This window comes from Budorcas taxicolor, chromosome 8 (genome assembly GCF_023091745.1).
Source record: "Budorcas taxicolor isolate Tak-1 chromosome 8, Takin1.1, whole genome shotgun sequence".
NCBI lineage: Eukaryota > Metazoa > Chordata > Mammalia > Artiodactyla > Bovidae > Budorcas > Budorcas taxicolor.
The window spans coordinates 58,910,920-58,932,402 of record NC_068917.1 but is presented as its reverse complement, the minus strand read 5'-3'; the positions used below and the strand labels follow the sequence as shown (position 1 = coordinate 58,932,402).

At 37.6% G+C, this 21,483-nt stretch overlaps 1 long non-coding RNA gene across 1 annotated transcript in view; it reads right to left on the bottom strand.

The window, feature by feature from the left end:
- Window positions 1-1,758: 1,758 nt before the first annotated feature.
- LOC128052005 (uncharacterized) overlaps window positions 1,759-21,483 on the bottom strand; it is a 32,057-nt gene continuing 12,332 nt past the window's right edge. The window contains exons 2-3 of the long non-coding RNA XR_008199802.1: window positions 8,038-8,164; window positions 1,759-1,786 (exon numbers count right to left, since the gene is read on the bottom strand). This is a non-coding gene — a long non-coding RNA (uncharacterized LOC128052005). The remainder of the gene's footprint in view (window positions 1,787-8,037; window positions 8,165-21,483) is intronic.

The window sequence follows — 21,483 nt, the reverse complement described above, 5'->3', positions numbered from 1 at the left end:
CTTTCCCTTCCCAGTGGCTTCATATGTAGCAGTGTTGGAAGTCATGTGTTAAAGATGGTGAAGCCAGAGCATAGAAGAAACCACATTCTTGAAATATCACTTGGAGAAGAACCATCCACCAGTAAGGAATTCTTATGTGTGCAAGAAATAAACTTCTGTTAAGGCACTGCAATTTTAGGTTTATCTGGTATATCGGCTAGTTCTGCCCTAACATATAAATCTATCTTAAGAATGTATCACAGGTTGGACATTCACCAGACATTGAGTCCCCCAAAATACTCTTCCAATTCAACTGCAAAAACAGAGTGTTGAGGATTATTACTGACAAAAGAATTCAGCTTTAAAATAAAGGTAGTCCTTAGCAAAAACTTACAAGACATCTTCACACTGTCCTGAGGTAGGGTTGATAATGTTCCCATTTTCCAGGTAAAAGAAAACTAAGGCCCAAGAAATAAATGACATTTTCCATACAAGCCACATGACATCTAAAATGATGAAGGAAGGAGCTAGCATTCAGACTTTGGTCTTTTGATTTTAAATGTGATGTACTTTCCCCCAAACCAATGCTGCCCTTTGCACTCTTGATGAAACCTCTTACAGTCACTTCTCACGGAGAACAAAATCAGTCAACCTTGTTGGTTATCAGCAGATACAGCAGAAAGCACCCTCATCTGATCTCATGGTCTATTTGTAATTTGAATAGAGAAACAAGGAAGTTGGGAGTTTTCTGCCTCCTGCTAAAAGTGGTTGGGGCCCTACTTCTGATGCAGATGTACATTTTGAAGTTTCCGGTGCTGTCTTTAAAATCATCTGTTCCAATTTGAAGCTCCAAAAATTCCAAACTCTGACTCTCAAATCATACTGAACTTGCTTTCAACTAACATTCTGATTCTGAAGCTATTTCACTTCATTTAACCACGTTTCCTGTGTTAAAATGACCAGTTTTTGAACCACTTTTCTCATGTAAGAGGTCTGAAAAAACGTAAGCAACCAAGTTTGTTTTGCTGAGAACCAGCAGAACGACCACGGCAGTGTTTGTTCTCTGATTCTGGACTTAGACAAAGGCCTCTCAGTCTGTCACTAATTTTGTGTTTTCTATAAAACTTCTCTTGGCAAAGGATTAGATGCTAGTTTGTTTTGTTCCTTTTTAAGTCCAACAGACTTTCTCCCTCTGAGCTACATTACTTCTCAGCTGACTCTAGGGCAACCCATCCCATTAGAACACCCAGCCCGCTTCTCAGTGTGAGCGCAGCCATGGCATGCTAGCGCTGTCATGATAATAATTTACAGCTGAGGCTGTTGCATCCCCAGTGCTTTTCATGTGACTGTGTGTACAAGTAAAATATGCCCAGAAACAAGGGAAATATGTTCAATTATTTTATTGCATTATTTTACAATGTACATCATGTCTCCCCAGGCCCTGAAAAACAGCCCAAGTGAAATGCAAGTAAAGATAAATCCTGTGATCATCAAAACAGGGACCAAACCAAAAATGTGCCTTTGGTTTGTGGTGAAATAGGTTCAAGTGGAAGTTTATCATCTTTTTCATCTTAGGCCTGTGTCCTTTATATTATATTCAAATTAACTACACATGGAAATATTTCTATAATGAGATATGGGTATGATTTCCTGAGAACAAAGCTTGGTGGAAAACCAAAGATTTCTTTGGGGAGGCATTTGATGCAAAATTATGCCACCTTTAATTTGGTTATAAACCTGGAATCTAACAACAACAACAACAACAAACTACTGCATGTGGTCATCATCAGCGTCAATCTTGGTTTCTCTGAGAGAGAAAGGGGGAGAGGGAGGAGAAAATAAATTATTACAGTAATGATATAAAGGTCAAATTTTAAAATTGTTATAAGTCCCAGGAAATTTGTGAATTTCCAATCACAGTTTCTTTTCTCATTATTTATCACCTTTAAGCATTAGTTATTAAATGTCCTTAACTCACAATATGTTATTTACAATATAAGAAAGACATGAATAGGTTCAACTTCTAAGTGTAATATAAGCACCTACTTTACGCTGTATAAATACATTTCTGAAAGTGTCAGGTCCCACTTTGAAATGCTGACTCGTGCCAAATATAAGGTGAACACTCGTTTCTAAGGAGACAGTACAAACTACTCCACAAAACTTGGCTCTCCCAGAAAAGAGGCAGACAACAGGACACTGAATCAGGGAAAATGGCCACATGTTTCAATATTTCCTTAAATATCTATATAAGCAATAAAGGGACTAATCAGAATTTCTAGAAGCTTTAAAGGAATATAGGTGTGCAGTAACTGCTGAGTAAATGAGTGGAGGAGTGAATTAATACATGGTTGAATAAAAATAAATGGATTCTTGCTGCTGGGTGAATCCCTGTCTGGACTAATGTCAAATGAGATCACTGACAGAAAGAGGTGGAAGAAAATCTACAAAACCTTGCTGGGGAAGGGATGAAGCCAACTATGATGGAGAGCATCAGGACAGAGGTCTTGCAAATCTAAATGCATTTCTACTCCACAAGGCTATTCACTGCTCCCCTGCACAACTCTAGAATGACATCCTGGGGAAAGAAGACCTCATGGAGCAAAGCGGAAGAAGAGGCGGAAGTATGAAGAAGGGGTCAGATTTGGTGAGTGTCTCCATCAGAAATTTCTACGACTACAGTGAAATAATATTCCATACCCATTAGGATGTCTGTTTTTTAAATAAACAAGCAAACAAAAAACATAGAACATAACAAACGTTGGCAGGGATGTGGAGAAATCTGAACCCCTGTACATTGTTATTGGGAAAATAAAACAGTGTAGCCACTATAGGAAAAGTTATGGTGATTCCTCAAAACATGAAACACAGAATTATCATATGATCCAGCAATTCTATATCTGGGAATATACACAAAAGAAGTGAAAGTAAGAACATAAATAGGTATTTCTATAGTCACATACATAGCAGCATTATTCATAACAGCCTGCAGACAGGTGAAAGCCAAGTGTTCATCAACAGATAAATAAAATATGGTGTGTACTGGCAATGGCATATTATTCATCTTTAAAAAAGGAAAGAAATTCTGAGACAAGCTAGAACACGGATGAGCCTTGAAGACATCCTAAATGGAGTGAGCCGAAAGTGAAAGGACAAACACTGTGTACTTCATTTATGTAAGGTACCTAGCTTAGTCAAATTCGTAAAGATACACAGTAGAATGGTTGTTTCCAAGGACTGAGAGGTGGTGAAAATGGTGAGATCATGTTTAATGGGTACAGAGCTTTTTTTAGGGAAGAAGAAAAGGCTCTGGAGATGGATGAAGACGATAGTTACACAACAATGTGAATACACTTAATGCCACAAAACTACACACTTAAATGGTTAAAATGATAGATTTTGTGTTATGCATATTTTAGTGTAATAAACACAAAGAGATACCCATGAGAGCAGAAGCATGATGGTGCAACCAAATGCTCTTATCTTAGAAGAATCCCAGAGACTAGGATTTGATGACCTTGGTTTGCCACTGAATCTTTGTGACTGTTCCTCCTGGGTTAACACTTTTCCTATTTAATTACACTTATTAACAAGCAATTCATACAATGAATGCCTCGTGCGCTGATCAACAAAAGACTATTTTCAACTCTGAAACAAGAAAGAAAGAGGTAGAAAATGCTAAAGGAACTGACAGTTGCTATTATGGCCAAGAAGGAAAGGAAAACTAAGACCACAGTACTATGAAAAGAAAGAAAAAACACTAGATTTCATTGTTTTACATGGCTTTTCAAAAACAATCCAGGTACATCCTAGAAGAGACCAAGGTTTAATTGATCAAGAAAAAGAGAAGCTGGAGGAATGAAAAGGGCACTGAAGGAGCACAACAGAAAACGACATTATCACAGATCCACTGGGTTTCTGTTTCATCTCAATGATTCTCCTACAATGAATTGTACTAAGATGAATTTGTGCAGCTCTCCCTGATAGGCTTGAAATTCTTTTAGTTTCCACCTAGTAGTCATTCAACAAACATATACTGAAGAAATGCACACTGAATAAGTACACAAATATGCTGACATCAATTGGAATTCAATTCAATCCATAAAACCTTTTAAGTGCCTACAAATGTCCTTCTGCAGGAAAGTTAGCACAGCAGGAAAGTCAAATATATAAATAACAGTAGTGACTGACCAAGAAAAATATGTAATAGGGTTAAGAAAACATTAAAACAAATGGAAACACAGGAAGGCTTGTGGGGAGGTTAGATTTCAATGGTCTGGTAGGTAGTTAAAAAACATTTAGATTTCCAAAAGGGGACAAACCAGCTTAAGAACAAAGTGGCAGGAAAAGTGCAAGATGTAGATGGAGAACACCAAATACAGTTCTTAGTTCTTAGAACATATTAATGATAGTCTTTGGGGACTTCGGGGAAAATTGAAAAAGTCAAGTCACAGACAGGGACTGCGTATTATTTTTCCACTTAATGGGAAATTATTGAAGCCTTGGAGTAGAAAAATAAACTTGGTTAGCTTTAAGTCCATAGAAAATAGCCCTGAAAGAAATGCAGATTATGTATTTGCAAGAGAGGGTGGCTGGAATGATAGAGAAGAAAAAAGATGCTTCAAACATCATGAAGGAGTTAGGGCATGCAGTAGAGATAGGGACGAATTTGAGTAATGCCTGCAATTTGCCTTCTGATTGATTTTAGAACTTTAGGAAACAAATATCCTGAGTAAGATGATCTGGTAAGATGAGATATAAATTACTCAAAGGAAAAAGTTTGAATTAATATTTTTTTATTATAAAATCATTCTATCCTCAGGGAATCACCTTTGTGCAGCCCACTACCATCTTTGGCTAATTCTTTTTTTCATCTTCTATTCTCTGCACTGATACTATCCAAGCATTTATCAGTTCATCAGCACTGTCTTTCTGGAAGAATCTAATCCATCTGCATGGATAAGAAAGAGCTGTGGTCATTTGCTTTAGTCTTGAGAACATGAACAGCATTAAGAACCAGGACAGCACCTGGGGTGCTAAGAGGACTTGGCACAGGATTGAAGAAAAAGGGGAGCAATTCACCAAGGAGAGGAGAGACATTTGGAGAAATGAGTTCTAATAAATGAGCCAGAAAAATCCTGGTTCTGGCTCCTTTATGCTAAACTTCCTCCTTCAAGGATCACTGCTTTTTCATGGCAAAGAGGCTTGCATAACTCAGTGAAGCTACGAGTGCAGGGCCACCCAAGACGTATTATAGTGAAAGCAAGGAAATTTCAGGAAAACATCGACTATGCTAAAGTCTTTGTGTGGATCATGACAAACTGTGGAAAGCTCTTAGAGAGATGAGAATACCAGACCATCTCATCTGTCTCCTGAGAAACCTGTATGCGGGTCAAGAAGCAACAGTTAGAACCCTGTATGGGAAACTGATTGGTTCAAGATTGATTAAGAAGTGTGACAGGGCTGTCTGCTGTCACCCTGTTATTTTAACCTATATGCTGAGCACATCATGAGAAATGCCGGGCTAGATAAGTTACAAGCTAGAAAAGACAGGTGGGAGAAACATCAGCAACCTTAGATATGCAGATGATACCACTCTTATGAAATCATAGAGGAACTAAAGAGCCTCTTGATGAGAGTGAAGGAGGAGAGTGAAACAGCCGGCTTAAGACTAAATATTAAAACAATCTAAGATCATGGCATTCGCCCCCATTACTGCATAGCAAATAGAAGGGGAAAAGGTGGAAATAGTGACAGATTTCCTCTCTTGGGCTCCAAAATCACTGTGGATGGTGACTGCAGCCATGAAGTCAGAAGACAATTGCTTCTTGGCTTGAAAGCAATGACAAACCTAGACAGTGTGTTGAAAAGCAGAGACATTACTCTGTCAACCAAGGTCCGTATAGTCAAGGCTATGGTCTTCCAAATGGTTGTGAAAGCTGGACTGTAAAGAAGGCAGAACACCAAAGAAATCATGCCTTCAAACTGTGGTGCTAGAGAAGACTACTGAAAGTCCCTCAGACAGAAAGGAGATCAAACTAGTCAATCTTAAGAAAGATCAACCATGAATATTCACTGGAAGGACGCATGTTGAAGCTGAAGCCCCAGTATTTTGGTCATCTGAGGTAAAAAGACAACTCAATGAAAAAAATCCCTGGTGCTAGGGAAGATTGAGAGCAGAAGAAGAGGGCATCAGAGGATGAGATGGCTGGACGGTATCACAGATGCAATGAACATGAACTTGGGCAAACTCTGGGAGAAGGTGAGAAACAGGGAGGCCTGGCATGCTGCGATCCATAGGGCTGCAAAGAGTCGACATGACGGGGTATCTGAACAACAACAATATATTAAACTTCAATTTTTTCATCTATAAATACTTACGGTCTTTTACATCAGAGGGCATTTCAAGCAAGATTTTTTTTTTAAGTTCTCTATAAAATTAAAAAGGAAAAAGACTTGTAAGTGGGTATTTTCACAAGTCCAGAAGGGAATGGCAACCCACTCCAGTATTCTTGTCTGGGAAAATCCCATGGACAGAGGGGCTTGGTGGGCTACAGTCCATGGGGTTGCAAAGAGCTGGACACGACTGAGTGACTAAGACAAGTCCAGAAGCTCTGAGCTCAACGGTAGAGCAACTTCAACATGACAAGACTGCTCTGGAAACCATATGGCTTGTTTCAGGTGATGGTCAGAGGAATGATATAGGTATACTAAAGTATGGCAGTCTTGACTAGCGGGAATGAAGCCTCAGATGGAGAATTAGACTATGTGTTTCTTAGACCCCACATTCTGTAATTCTAAGAAATGTTTCTCTCCTGTTATTAGTGAGCAATGCTAGATGTCACTTTAAAATGAGAAGCCACACAGGTTTCAAACAAACTAAACAGGTAGTATCAAACAGCTATTTTCTTAACACTGAAACAAAACAAAAATTTCTCTGTGAGAAGTTAGAAGAAGAAGAAAGGAGATGAGTTTCCCAGCAGTTCTTCAATCTGGAGAACTTGAATGACAGTCTCTTTCTGACAAATGAGAGAGTAGATTAAAAAAACAGGATCATCTCTCCCACTTTCTTCTAGGATAGTTTTTCCTGGGAAATGTTTTGATTTGTATTCCTTATAAAAGTTTCAAAGGCATAGTGAGATGAAACCGATAGGGCCTGGCTTTGGAATCTGCAATGCTGCTCACTGGGCAAGAGGCTCTGAGTAAGTTCCTTTAGGTTCTTTAAAACCAAGCTAGCTCAACTGTAAACATCAGGTAATAACATATAACCCATAAATCTAATACAAGTGTGGTAAAGTGAGGGACAAAGTCCTTTGAACAGGAAGGAGATCCAACCAGTCAATCCTAAAGAAAATCAACCCTGAATATTTACTGGAAGGACTGATACTGAAGCTGAAGCTACAATACTTTGGCCACCTGATGAGAAGAGCCAACTCACTGAAAAAGATCCTGATGTTGGAAAAGATTGAGGGCAGGATGAGAAGAGGGCAACGGAGGATGAGATGGTTGGACAGCATCACTTACTCAATGGACATGAGTCTGAGCAAATTCTGAGAGACAGTGAAGGACAGGGAAGCCTGATGTGCTGCAGTCCATGGGTTTCAAAGAGTTGGACATGACTCCGCAACTGAGCAACAATAACAAAAGTGAGGGAAGTATCTATATGTGAGTCTTAGTACTACTCATATATAGCGTGTCATGTCCAGCAAACAGTTGGCCAAGTCTTCCATAAGCTCAGTTTACCACTAGGTTCAGCCTTACAGGGACACACTTGGTGAGCTGGGGAGACACATATAAACAAAATGTCTTTTCAGAGAAATCAAGTCTATTTCTTAGAGTGAAAGAATGCTAAATGAGAGTGGAGCCAAGAATCAAAACAGCCAAACAATGGCAACATAAAAAAATAAGGATAATTAATACATCCATCACTTCACGTAGTCACCACTGTCGGTGAGTGTGTGTGAGAATAATTAAAATCAATTCTCTTGTAACTTTCAAGCATACAATGAAGTATGTCTAACAATGGGCTTCCCTGGTGGCTCAGTGGTAAAGACCCACCTGCCAATGTAGGAGATGACAGCTCAATTCCTGGGTCTGGAAGATCCCCTGGAGAATAAAATGGCAACCAACTCCAATATTCTTGCCTGGAGAATCCCACGGACAGAGGAGCCTGGCGGGTTACAGTCTATGGGGTCACAAAAGAGTTGGACATGACTCAGTGACTAAACAACAATGGTTATCAATAGTCTCCATGCGGCATATTTCATCCCCAGAATTTATTTACCTTAAAACTAGAAATCTGTACCCACTGACCAATATCTTCTTATATTCACTATCTCTAAGTCCGTCATAACCACTCAATTCATTCAATGTTATAAGTCAATTATATCTCAACAAAGCTGAACAAACAGACGGAGAAAGAAAAAACCTCAATTCATGAAATGGAGGAATGAGATGGGGGCCCCCAAATCTATTTGTAGTGGCAATTAAGAGTTTCCTGGGGGGAAAAGTTACCTTAAGGAACAAAGGAACAAAGGACTATGAACTGACTTACTAACAAATCCTGTCTTCTGAATGATGATTGATATCCAGAGTGCCTCCTGACTTAACAGGAGGGATGGTGGCAGGGGTTAGAAAACAAAATAACAGTTTATTTAAAAACCCTATCTTAAATCTGGTGAGGCATGGTGAGGCAACCATGTTTTGTGATATTTTCAACACTGTGCAACCAACGAAGCAGAAAGATTTTAATCTACTTTGCCATAGACAGTGGTGTAGCTTCAGCATCATGAGGATTCCCAGAACCAGTACAAAGGTGCCTAATGGGTAGATGTTCAACAAGGCACCCAGGACCAGGAAGGGGTGCCTACTGGAGTGTCTAGGCCCTGGAAGAGGAGTGGAGTGCTGGGAAGTATACGCTGACCATGGCAGAGGACACTATCCTATAAGAAGTCTCTGCATCATAAAAATATTCTCTCAAACCCTTAATGCATAATAGAGTCAGCATTTGGAAACCAAAACAGGGAAAGTCACATATCAGAGATAAAAAGCCACAGAGCATTCACTGTTATTTTGTCAAGCATTTTGAGATTTCACTAACGTACGCTGTGGCTGACTGACAGAACTAGATGTCCTTTCATAATTCAATGTTCCAAAGGAAGTTGGCCTGGTCACACAAAACTGGCAGAACCAGAATAACTAACACAAGAAGAAACCCCAGGGTTTCTGGTTCTTGTGTTTTGTGTGACCTTCAAGTTTAACTTCAAGTTTCAGATTTATGTGAACTTTAAAACAGATTCATGAGTTTCATTTTTAAGTCACTGTGATTTTCATGGGTTTCTTAAAAAGACATTAACAACAAATCACCCAGGGCTCATTTCAATCACACCTCACTCTTTTGATACCTCTGGAGCCTAAAGAAGTAAGGGAATTTGGGGGAATTGTGTTTTAATGTATTTATGTTTTGCCTGTAGACATGGCACGGGTTGGGAGAAAGTAGTCAAGTTTGCAATTATATGACCACGGGTTTAAAGAAATCTAGCTCTTATTTATAGTCATGCATGAGATTTATGAGTTGATAAGCCTTCATTGATCAAAAGCATACTTCAATTTAATATTTAGTGTGAGAATCTGCAAATAAGGTCCAGATGTGTTTATGTGAGCCAGACACCATGGTAACCGGACTGTGAAATAAACCTACTCAGCTGATGTCTAGGTGAGGCCAAAACAACTGCTGCTACTGCTGCTGCTAAGTCACGTCAGTTGTGTCCGACTCTGTGCGACGCCATAGACGGCAGCCCACCAGGCTCCTCTGTCCCTGGGATTCTCCAGGCAAGAATACTGGAGTGGGTTGCCATTTCCTTCTCCAAGGCGTGAAAGTGAAAAGTGAAAGTGAAGTCGCTCAGTCCTGTCTGACCCTTAGCGACCCCATGGACTGCAGCCCACCAGGCTCCTCCGTCCTTGGGATTCCCCAGGCAAGAGTACTAGAGTGGGTTGCCATTGCCTTCTCCTTTGATTCAAAAATTTCAATTATCAGACAAGACCTTGGGAAAAAAAGCTATCAATTCGTTGCTAAATTTAGCAGGCCAATTTTACTAAAAAAAATTTTTTTTTCAGACAGCCTTTGAATTATGAAATATCTAATAAGAAAAAATCGTGTTATAATAAAATATTAAAATTCTTGGATAGCCAGAGAATTGCATACAATGCAGATACAGCTTTGAAACAGAAAATGTAAAACGCATAGCAATTTCCAGGAATAACACCAACAATTTCAGCCATGTCTAGAGAAGCAAACTACATTAGAAGACTTATGAAAATTATTCAGGTAAAATCTAGAAACTATTTCGTAGCATTCCTTGATTAAAATAGCACTCCACAGCAGAGGGCCAAGAACACAATGCATTTTTCTAACTCTAGATATCTCTGTCAGTCCTAGGTTTGGAGATTTAATAAATGAAATAAAGATATTCACTTGCAGCAAAAGGAAACTCCATTTAACTGGCTCTCTCTTCATTCATAAGGAGACTCTACTCCTCAGGTAACATGTGATCCATGGTGGGCTTGGTATTGGTAGCCAGAAGGTCCCAGTAGCACATCTACCCACATGTGCTATCATCTGCTGATCCGCATGATTAATAAGAACCAATGGCGTTTGTGCCCAAACCTATTTTAACTGGTTTTAAAAAGATGAAACATAAGGACAATAAACAAATCGTTATTTTCTGAGAATTAAGTCGAATCCTTAGCAAAAAGTCAATAAAATGAGCTACTAAAAAATGTTATCACATGACACGTGAGAAAGAAGTTTGTAAGGTTTCCTCTATTAAATTGCTCTGAGAGTATCTTTAAGTGCTCATAAATTTTTAAGCAAGTCAAATGTAGAAAATGTATGTAATGGATTACGGGCATGGTTTACCTAATAAATATTCTAACTGATGATGCCAAATCTCAATCATGGCAACAGAAGTTGGTCTAATGCCAAATAAGAATGCCAAGTGTATTTGCCAAAACTTTCATTAAAATGTATAATAATGTACACTACAGTGTATCTTATTATACACTATAATAAGATGTGTATATATATTAATATATGAGTAATACTGTATGATTATCCATTTTAACTGATCCTTCTTAGCTTGTCAAATACTGAAGGCGAATTAATAAATAATAAGAGGACTTCTATGGGATAATAAGGCACCCCCTTAAACTACCAGCATAAAATTGATAGAAATTAAGGAGTTCTTAAGACATAAAACAGTGTGTGTAACTCAATTGATCTTTTCCCCAATTTAAAGGAAAAAATGGAACTTATGTAGAAAAGGACAGCTTTACCCAACTTTGTTCCAACACACTGTAGAGTAGAACTGTATACAAAAATACAAACAAAACAAATAACAAAATTTAAAATTTGAGAAAACTGAAAGATCAAAAAGAAAATGTGAATATAATTAAACTGAAGAGAGTATAGTATAGTATAATTGAGTGGACATGTGAGAGCTCAAAGAACAGAGTTTGAGTAGCAAATCCCATATATATATATAAATATATATATATATATAAAATGTTTGTCTTCATAGTGTGTGTTTGTGTGTATATACATGTAAAATACAGTATAAAATTCTAATTTAATATAAATTATAAAATAGTTATATAAGATATAATTTATAAGACCATGAAGTCCTTATAAAAGCACTGAATGCTACTTGTTAACAGAAACTTCTGCCTCTGGAATGGAATACACAGAAAACTTACATTTGTGCTAAGTCACTTCAGTTGTTTCCAAGGCTTTGAGACCCCATGGACTCTATGGACTGTGGCCTGCCAGGCTCCTCTATCCATGGGATTCTCCAGGCAAGAATACTGGAGTGGGTTGCCAATTCCTTCTCTAGAGAATCTTTCTGACTCAGAGATCAAATGCAAGGCTCTTACATCTCCTGCAATGGCAGGCAGGTACTTTACCACTAGTGTCACCTGGGAAGCCCAGCGAACTTAGAAGTCAATCAAATCAGTCTCATAGCTCATTATCTCTTGAAACTAATAAAACAATGTAAGAGACATGAGTACTGTAAAACACCTTACTTTCAAAAGGAAGAATCTCAAATTACGCTTATTTTACTGAATCACTGTGTCTACCAAAATTTGATGAAATTCTGTAATTTTTATTTTTTAAATTTATTTAATTGGAGGCTAATTACTTTACAATATTGTAGTGGTTTTTGCCATACATTGACATGTAAATAACTTTTAAGTGTGTGTTTGTTAATTCATTTGGAAAGTTAGTCAAATAAGTTAGCACAATGAGTATGCTATGATCTTTCATTTACCTGCTCTTAAATACATCTGTACACGTGCTGTGCCATGCTGTGCTTAGTCGCTCAGTCTTGCCTGACTCTTTGCGACCCCACGGACTGTAGCCCACCAGGTTCCTCTGTCCACGGGGATTCTCCAGGCAAGAATACTGGAATGGGTTGCCATACCCTCCTCCAGGGGATCTTTCCGACCCAGGGATAGAGTGCAGGACTCCTGCATTGCAAGTGGATTCTTTGCCATCTGAGCCACTAGGGAAGCCCAAGAATACTGGAGTAGGTAGCCTATCCCATCTCTGGTGGAACTTCCAGACCCAGGATTCGAACCAGGGTCTCCTAAATCACAGGCGGATTCTTTACCAGCTGAGCTACCCGAGAAGCCCACATGTGTGTATAGTATAAGTTTCATACACATATACATACATAAGTATGTATGTATACATACTTCCTTACATACATACACAAGTACATATACACATATGTAAGTGCAGAGATATACATGCTGAACATTGGCAGGGAACAGAGACTAGTCGAGGATGTGAAGAAATGAGGAGGGAAGTTACTAGCTTTTTTATCAATACAGTTCAGTTTATTTCAGTTGCTCAGTCATGTCCACATCTTTGTGACCCCATGGACTACAGCATGCTAGTCTTCCCTGTCCATTGCCAGCTCCTGAAGCTTACTTAAACTCATGTTCACCGAGTTGGTGATGCCATCCAGCCATCTCATCCTCTGTCATCCCCTTCCCCTCCTGCCCCCAATCCCTCCCAGTATCAGGATCTTTTCCAATGAGTCAACTCTTCACATGAGGTGGACAAAGTATTGGAGTTTCAGCTTCAGCATTAGTCCTTCCAATGAATATTCAAGACTGATTTCCTTTAGGATGGACTAGTCGGATCTCTTTGCAGTCCAAGGGACTCACAAGAGTCTTCTTCAATACCACAGTTCAAAAGCATCAACTCTTTGGTGCTCAACTTTCTTTACAGTCCAAATCTCACATCCATACATGACTACTGGAAGATCCATAGCTTTGACTAGGTGGACCTTTGTTGGCAAAGTAATGTCTCTGCTTTTTAATATGCTGTCTAGGTTGGTCATAGCTTTTCTTCCAAAGAGCGAGTGTCTTTTAATTTCATGGCTGCAGTCACCATCTGCAGTGATTTTGGAGCCCCAAAAAATAAAGTCTGACACTGTTTCCTTTGTTTCCCCATCTATTTCCCATGAAGCATTGGGACCAGATGCCATGATCTTAGTTTTCTGAATGTTGAGTTTTAAGCCAACTCTTTCACTCTCCTCTTTCACTTTCTTCAAGAGGCTCTTTAGTTCTTTTTTGCTTTCTGCCATAAGGGTGGTGTCATCTGCATATCTGAGCTTATTGATATTTCTCCTGGCAATCTTGATTCCAGCTTGTGATACATCCAGCCCAGCATTTTGCATGATGTACTCAGCATAGAAGTTAAATAAGCAGGGTGACAACATACAGCCTTGACACATTTCTTTCCCGATTTGGAACCAGTCTGTTGCTCCATGTCCAGTTCTAACTGTTGCTTCTTGACCTGCATACAGATTTCTCAAGAGGCAGGTCAGGTGGTCTGGTATTCCCATCTCTGTCAGAATTTTCCACAGTTTGTTGTGATCCACACAGTCAAAGGTTTTGGCATAGTCAATACAGCAGAAGTAGATGTTTTTTCTGTAACTCTCTTGCTTTGCCAATGATCCAACGGATGTTGGTAATTTGTTCTCTGGTTTTATCAATGCATTTCTGTACTATTTAACATAGACATATAATCCCAGTTTAATTTTAATAATTCAATATAATGAAATGAATAGAATACAATCTAGATATTTCTCCACAGTGACAGACTTGGGAAAAATCTAATTTAGTATCTTTGGGTGCTAGAAAAGAAAACTTTTTACTCATATTTTTAAAATTCTTAGGGTCTTCTATTGACGTAATGATATCCTGGGCATTTCATAACAAATCTTCCAATGAGAACTTAAAAGTCTGGACAAAATATTAAAACGTCATTTGAATGCAAATGGAGAGCTAACATTTCAATAAAGAATTATGCTATCATGTTCTGAGAAGAAACTCTTGCAAATTGAACTCAGCATTTGAGATTGTTTTTCTTCCAGAAGCATCTTCTCTAATTTCAGAAAAGATGACTTAAAATCTAAGCTGCTGAGCTGAGTGACCAACCTCTCATCGGTCTAGGGCAGTATGAATTAAAACCTGGTGCTTGGCCATGGGGGTGGGAGAAGTAAGTTTCCAGAAAATACTTCTAGCTTTCAATAAGGATTCTGAAGACCATGTATCCCCTACCAGGAAGGGTAAACCAGAAATAAACTAATCTTGACAAGATCCAAATTTATCTTGAGATTATCTGAATCCTTAATTGTATGAAAGTGAACAAGGATAGCTAGTAATCTAGCCAGACAGCCTCTAGACAGCAATGTAATTCTTCTCAGGATAAAGATCAATTTATCTCTTTAATTTTTCATATACAATGTTTAGCACCCTATTAAAGTTAAATAGTATATGAGGTCTGTGTGATTGGAAATCAAGAGAAATAAAGAAACTATAGAAACAGACTGACAAGAGGATGTCACACACAAATGTTAAAGTAGCTGTGCTCAGTATGTTCACATTCAATATCTAAAGACTTAGAACTTCAGTTGCAAACTGAAAACTATTTAGCAGAAATAAAATTCTCTGTAAAATAAATTACTTTCTTTTATATTACTTAATCTCGTATGACTTTCAAAATCCTTTGAAATAATCATGTCAGTAACTAGGAAACCAATTAACCCAAAGTTAATGACCCTTATAATGCTCTTATCATAGTATCTGTTTTCTCAGATATTTTTAAATTTGGAGAACTCAGAATTTCATTAACAATTTTAATTTCATATCTTCCAAACATTATGGTTCTTTATGATCACTTTATGTTTGAAAAAAAGCTTTACTCTTCCAGATAAGTGACTCATTTCACCCAACTGTCAGTATCTCCCACAGGTTTGCAGTTTGGTCCCCTTCTTATTGATAAAACCTAATACTTTCCTAATTAGACGTATTATGAATGTAAATGAGTAGCTACAGAAGAGCTATATCTGTACTGCAGAGAATACACTATTAAACTATGAAAACAGAAAACTTAATGACAATAGGCAATTGTTGAAAAGGCATACAATTATATGAACATAAATTAAAAATTTAAATCAAGCTTATTGTTCCTTCTATTTAGAGAAAAGCAGTCGCTTCTGTGTCATATTTATTTGAAAAAATTAATCCTGTACTGATATCTCAGGTTTATATATGAATGCACACACACACACTCATATCTATAAATCATTGGAACACACAAAAACAAGATGAATTGATAGTTTATTTTTTCTTCCAATATATTCCTATTTCACTTAAAATAAATGATAGAGAATTTCATCCAAGAAAAGCAAATTCTAAAATTATGAAGTCATGACACATTTGGAAATACAGATTTCTCAAAAGGATTTCCTCTGTTCAAATAAACTAAATATAAAATTTTGTGATAAACATATTTGAAAGAATACCAAAATGGAAATCAATATTATCAAAGTACTCTTTGATAATAAATCACATGTTAAAAGGTTGACTAGGAGATTTCTACTTTTTCCTTGATGCTATAGTTTATAGTATACCATCACTTCTGCAGAAAAATTTTAAAAGTCCCATAAAATACAAAACATCAGGCACAAGAGTGCTACTGTGACAGAAAGGTTTGAAGGCCCCCAAATGCAGAGAGAAGCAAAGATCATTGAAGTTAACTCAAATTTCTGCCTGCTGGCATATCCTAGGACATTTGCTGAGCCCTAGTAAGGGGAGATGGTCTGGATAGCAGGAAGGCAAAGGGTAACTGATACAAAGTGAAGAGTACTTTAGGCAATCTCATAGTTATCTGGAAGACAAAATTGGGAGTTGAAGGATGCCAAGGCAGCCAGGTATTAAGGAAACAAAATACAGCAGAGAAGTGAAGAAGAGAAACTTTAAAGGCTGACATGTGGAACTTATTCTGCATGATAACACAATGGTAGACACTTGTCATGATATACGTGTCAAAACCATAGAATAGGGACTTCCCTGGTGGTCCAGTGGTTGGGAGTCTGCCTGCCGATGCAGGGGATATTGGTTTGATCCCTGATCCAGGAACTAAGATCCCACATGCCACAGAGCAACTAGGCCCGCGTGCCACAACTACTGAAGCCGGTGCCTTCTAGAGCCTGCCTAAAGCACGTGTTCCGCAATAAGAGAAGCCACCGCAATGAGAATCCCACCAACCGCACTGAAGAGTAGCCCCTACTCTCTGCAACTAGAGAAAGCCTGCACACAGCAATGAAGGCTTAGCACAGCCAAATAGGTAAAATGTCAGGAATAATTTTAAAAAACTATAGAATATACAACACCAAGAGTAACCCTAATGTAAACTATGAACTATGGATGATAATGATGTGGCAATTTGGTTCATCATTTTAGCAAAGGTACTACTCAGCTGCAAGGTACTGACCGTAAGGAAGGCTGTATGTATGCGAGGGCAAGGGATATGTCAGAAATCTCTGTACTTTGCATTCAATTTTGCTATGAACAATATTATTAATAACTATAAGTTAACTATGATGTTAAGAAGCAGCTTAGTTGCTCAGTCATGTCTGACTCTTTGTGACCCCATGACTAGCCCACCAGGCTCCTCGCTTCGTGGGATTCTCCAGACAAGAATACTGGAGTGGGTTGCCATTTCCTTCTCCAGGGGACTTCCCCGACCCAGGAATCAAACCCAGGTCTCCTGCATTGCAGGCAGATTCTTTACTGACTGAGCTACAAGGGAAACCCGAAATTATTAATATCTAAGCCTAAAGGAGACTGAAAGAGGTATGTGACAGATAAACATAATGCATACTTACGGGCTATACTCTGGATCAGAAAAGAAAGCTATAAAGGACATGAATTGACACTTGACAAAACACCCACTACCTTAGATAACAATACTGCATAGTGCTAAATTTTCAAATTTTGATAAAAAAGTAAAGGTTGAGAATTTAAATTCCCAAGTGTTTTTCATCAGTGAAAGCAGTCACATAATTTTTTTATTTGTTCATAGTGACAAATTTTATGTTGTCAAACATGTCTCCATTCCTCACACAAAAATATATCATTCAATTAACACATTGTTGGTTTCAAGTTACTAATATTATATTTAGAATGTTTTGTCAACGTTCTAAGTTAGATTGGCCTATGACTAGGTGACATGTACAATTCTGGTCCATATAATATATTAGTTGTGCTAGCATAGCAGATGGATTAGAAAAAGCTCCATGCTTTCTTTGCTTCAGAAAGGTTTAGCAACATGAAAATGATATATTCCTTAAGAATTCAGAAGACTTTCTAGTAAAACACCTGGATCTGGTACCTTGTAAGGGATAATTTCTGCATTTTCAATTTATTTTGTAGTTGTTCTATGTAGGTGTTCTATTTATTGTTAAACTAAATTTGTAATTTAGTAGTTTTCTAATACTATATCCATTGGATCCAGATTTTCAATTTTTATGAAAAAAATACATAATTTAATGTATATATTTTATATAAATAATTATATCTCTGTTTCTTATATATTGTTTTTGAATCTTCTGCTTTGTATCATATTTGTTAATGTTTTCTGTAATTACTTTTTAAAATAGTTTTCAGTTCTGTATAAAATTGTTATTTAATTTAAATTTCACTAATTTATTTTCATTTAACAATTGTGTTTCCTTGAGTTTTATGCTTATTTCTCCCTAATTTTAGTTGAATGACTAAAACATTTCCTCTAAGGTTTCTCATTTTCTAATAAAACAATGTTTCACTTTTTAATAAAAGAATTTTCAGAAGTAGAAAAATTTGTATGGAAATACAAAAAACCTCGAATAGCCAAAGCAATCTTGAGCAAGAAGAATGGAACTGGAGGAATCAACCTGCCTGACTTCAGGCTCTACTACAAAGCTACAGTCATCAAGACAGTACGGTACTGGCACAAAGACAGAAATATAGATCAATGGAACAAAATAGAAAGCCCAGAGATAAATCCATGCACCTATGGACACCTTATCTTCGACAAAGGAGGCAAGAATATACAATGGAGAAAAGACAATCTTTTTAACAAGTGGTGTTGGGAAAAGTGATCAGTGACTTGTAAAAAAATGAAACTAGAACACTTTCTAACACCCTAGACAAAAATAAACTCAAAATGGTTTAAAGATCTAAATGTAAGGCCAGAAACTATAAAACTCCTAGAGGAGAACATAGGCAAAACACTCTCTGACATAAATCACAGCAGGATCCGACCCACCTCCCAGAATATTGGAAATAAAAGCAAAAATAAACAAATGAGACCTAATTTAAATTAAAAGCTTTTGCACAACAAAGGAAACTATAAGCAAGGTAAAAAGATAGCCTTCAGAATGGGAGAAAACAATAGCAAATGAAACAACTGACTAAGAATTAATCTCAAAAATATACAAGCAACTTCTGCAGCTCAATTCCAGAAAAATAAACGACCCAATCAAAAAATGGACCAAAGAACTAAACAGACATTTCTCCAAAGAAGACATATAGATGGCTAATAAACACATGAAAAGATGCTCAGCATCACTCATTATTAGAAAAATGCAAATCAAAACCACAATGAGGTACCATTTCACACCAGTCAGAATGGCTGCAATCCAAAAGTCTACAAGCAATAAATGCTGGAGAGGGTGTGGAGAAAAGGAAACCCTCTTACATTGTTGGTGGGAATGTAAACTAGTACAGCCACTATTGAGAACAGTGCGGAAATTCCTTAAAAAACTGAAAATAGAATTGCCACATAACCCAGCAATCCCACTGCTGGGCATACACACCGAGGAAACCAGAATTGAAAGAGATACATGTACCCCAATGTTCATCACAGCACTGTTTATAATAGCCAGGACATGGAAGCAATCTAGATGTCCATCAGCAGATGAATGGATAAGAAAGCAGTGGTACATATACACAATGGAATATTACTCAGCCATTAAAAAGAATACATTTGAATCAGTTCTAATGAGGTGGATGAAACTGGAGCCTATTACACAGGGTGAAGTAAGCGAAGTGAAGTTGTTCAGTCGTGTCTGACTCTTTGCGACTCCATAGACTGTAGCCTACCAGGCTCCTCCCTCCATGGGATTCTCCAGGCAAGAGTACTGGAGTGAGTTGCCATTTCCTTCTCCAGGGGATCTTCCTGACCCAGGGATCGAACCCGCATCTCCCGCATTCCAGGCAGATGCTTTAACCTCTGAGCCACCAGGGTGAAGTAAGCCAGAAAGAAAAACACCAATACAGTGTACTAATGCATATATATGGAATTTAGAAAGATGGTAATGATAACCCTGTATGCAAGACAGCAAAAGAGACACAGATGTATAGAACAGTCTTTTGGACTCTGTGGGGAGGGTGAGGGTGGGATGATTTGGGAGAATGGCACTGAAACATGTATAATATCACATGTGAAACGAACTGCCAGTCCAGGTTCGATGCATGATACAGGGTGCTCGGGACTGGTGCACTGGGATGACCCAGAGGGATGGGATGGGGAAGGAGGAGGGAGGCGGGTTCAAGATGGGGAACACAGGTACACCCGAGGAGGATTCATGTCAATGTATGACAAAACCAATACAATATTGTAAAGTAATTAGCCTCCCAAAAAAATAAATAAATAAATAAAGTGGAGAAAAAAAGAATTTTCTTGAATAATACTTTGGACTATAAAACATAACTATTAATCTGTAACACCCTTTCTAACTCAACAGTTATTTGGCGGATGTTTCTAAAATTTATTTCCATGTGGATAGATTTTATTCTCCTACATAACAAAAAAAATAGTATAAATTCTAGATATATGTTCTCTGCCTTTTAGCTATTTTTCCAAAATTCTTATTCTTTCAACCTTTTGAAGTAAACACTGGGACAGTCCTGTGACTCAGTATTTCTTTTCAACAATTCACACTTATGCTATGTCAGTTCTTCTATTGAATGCATCGAGTTTTTGTTTATACTCATTATGATGTTATTTAGATCCTAATTGTGCCTTTTTCATATAAACACAGTTCTTTCTTACAGATTAAAATATTCTTTAATCTTAGTATCTTATTAGTTATATTGCTTTTATGTTTTCCATACTACCTTCATTGTATCGGTCATTAACTTTCCTACTGATTTTGGTGCTTTTATAAAATGATGTTAATTTTCCTTAAGTATTAGTAATGTCTGTGTGTGTGTGTGTGCACATGTGTGTGTGTCTTTTCTAATCTGATATTCCATGTTCACCTGTATGGGGTGTGTATCCATGTGCGTATAATGTACTTAATGAAAATTCTTCACCTAGTGTTAGAGAAATGGCTTATTAAAACAGTCACATCTATTTGAGTTCTTTGTTCGATTATTCTTCAAATTACCTAATCCACTAATGACATTTTGCTTTCATTATTATTTATTGTATTTATGAGACAAAACTTTCACAATTTCTGGAGACTTTTATGGAAATGAGTTGGCAGATATGCATACTTAGTCTTCCAGTTGGATCCATGCCTTGTATATAATGTTGCAATAACCCATTTATTCCAGTATGCAAGATTGGCATATATAATGCACAGGGAGTTTTTTTGCTGGTTACTGGGGGATAGAAAACTTATATAAAGTGCACAGAGTTTAGAGAGATGGAACAAATGTATAAACAGACACTTATAACAAAAAGAGGCATATATGAAGAGAATTAAAATATATACAAAGTATATGTGGGCCAACAATATGTCGAAGAGGTTGGTGGGAAGGAAAATAGTATTACTAACACTGTTCAATCATGATAATTAAAGCAGACCAACAGTTTTGTTATTGTTTTCAATTATCTACAAACAGTAACAAAAACAGAAAAGACTTTGCCTGCACATGTGGCAGACCACTCCCACTGTTCCCTCTTGATGTGCAGGGCTCAAAAAGGGTGTAATACACTCTGCTTGCTCACACTGCTCTACAGATAAAAGGTCTATAACTTGGCATGATAGGAATGGCGGGGATGGAGTGCAGGTGAAAGTATTAATAAGCAGACATGAGAACACTAAAGAGATGAACTGATTGTTGAGGATGAGAAGTGGGTGGTTTGATTTGCAGACT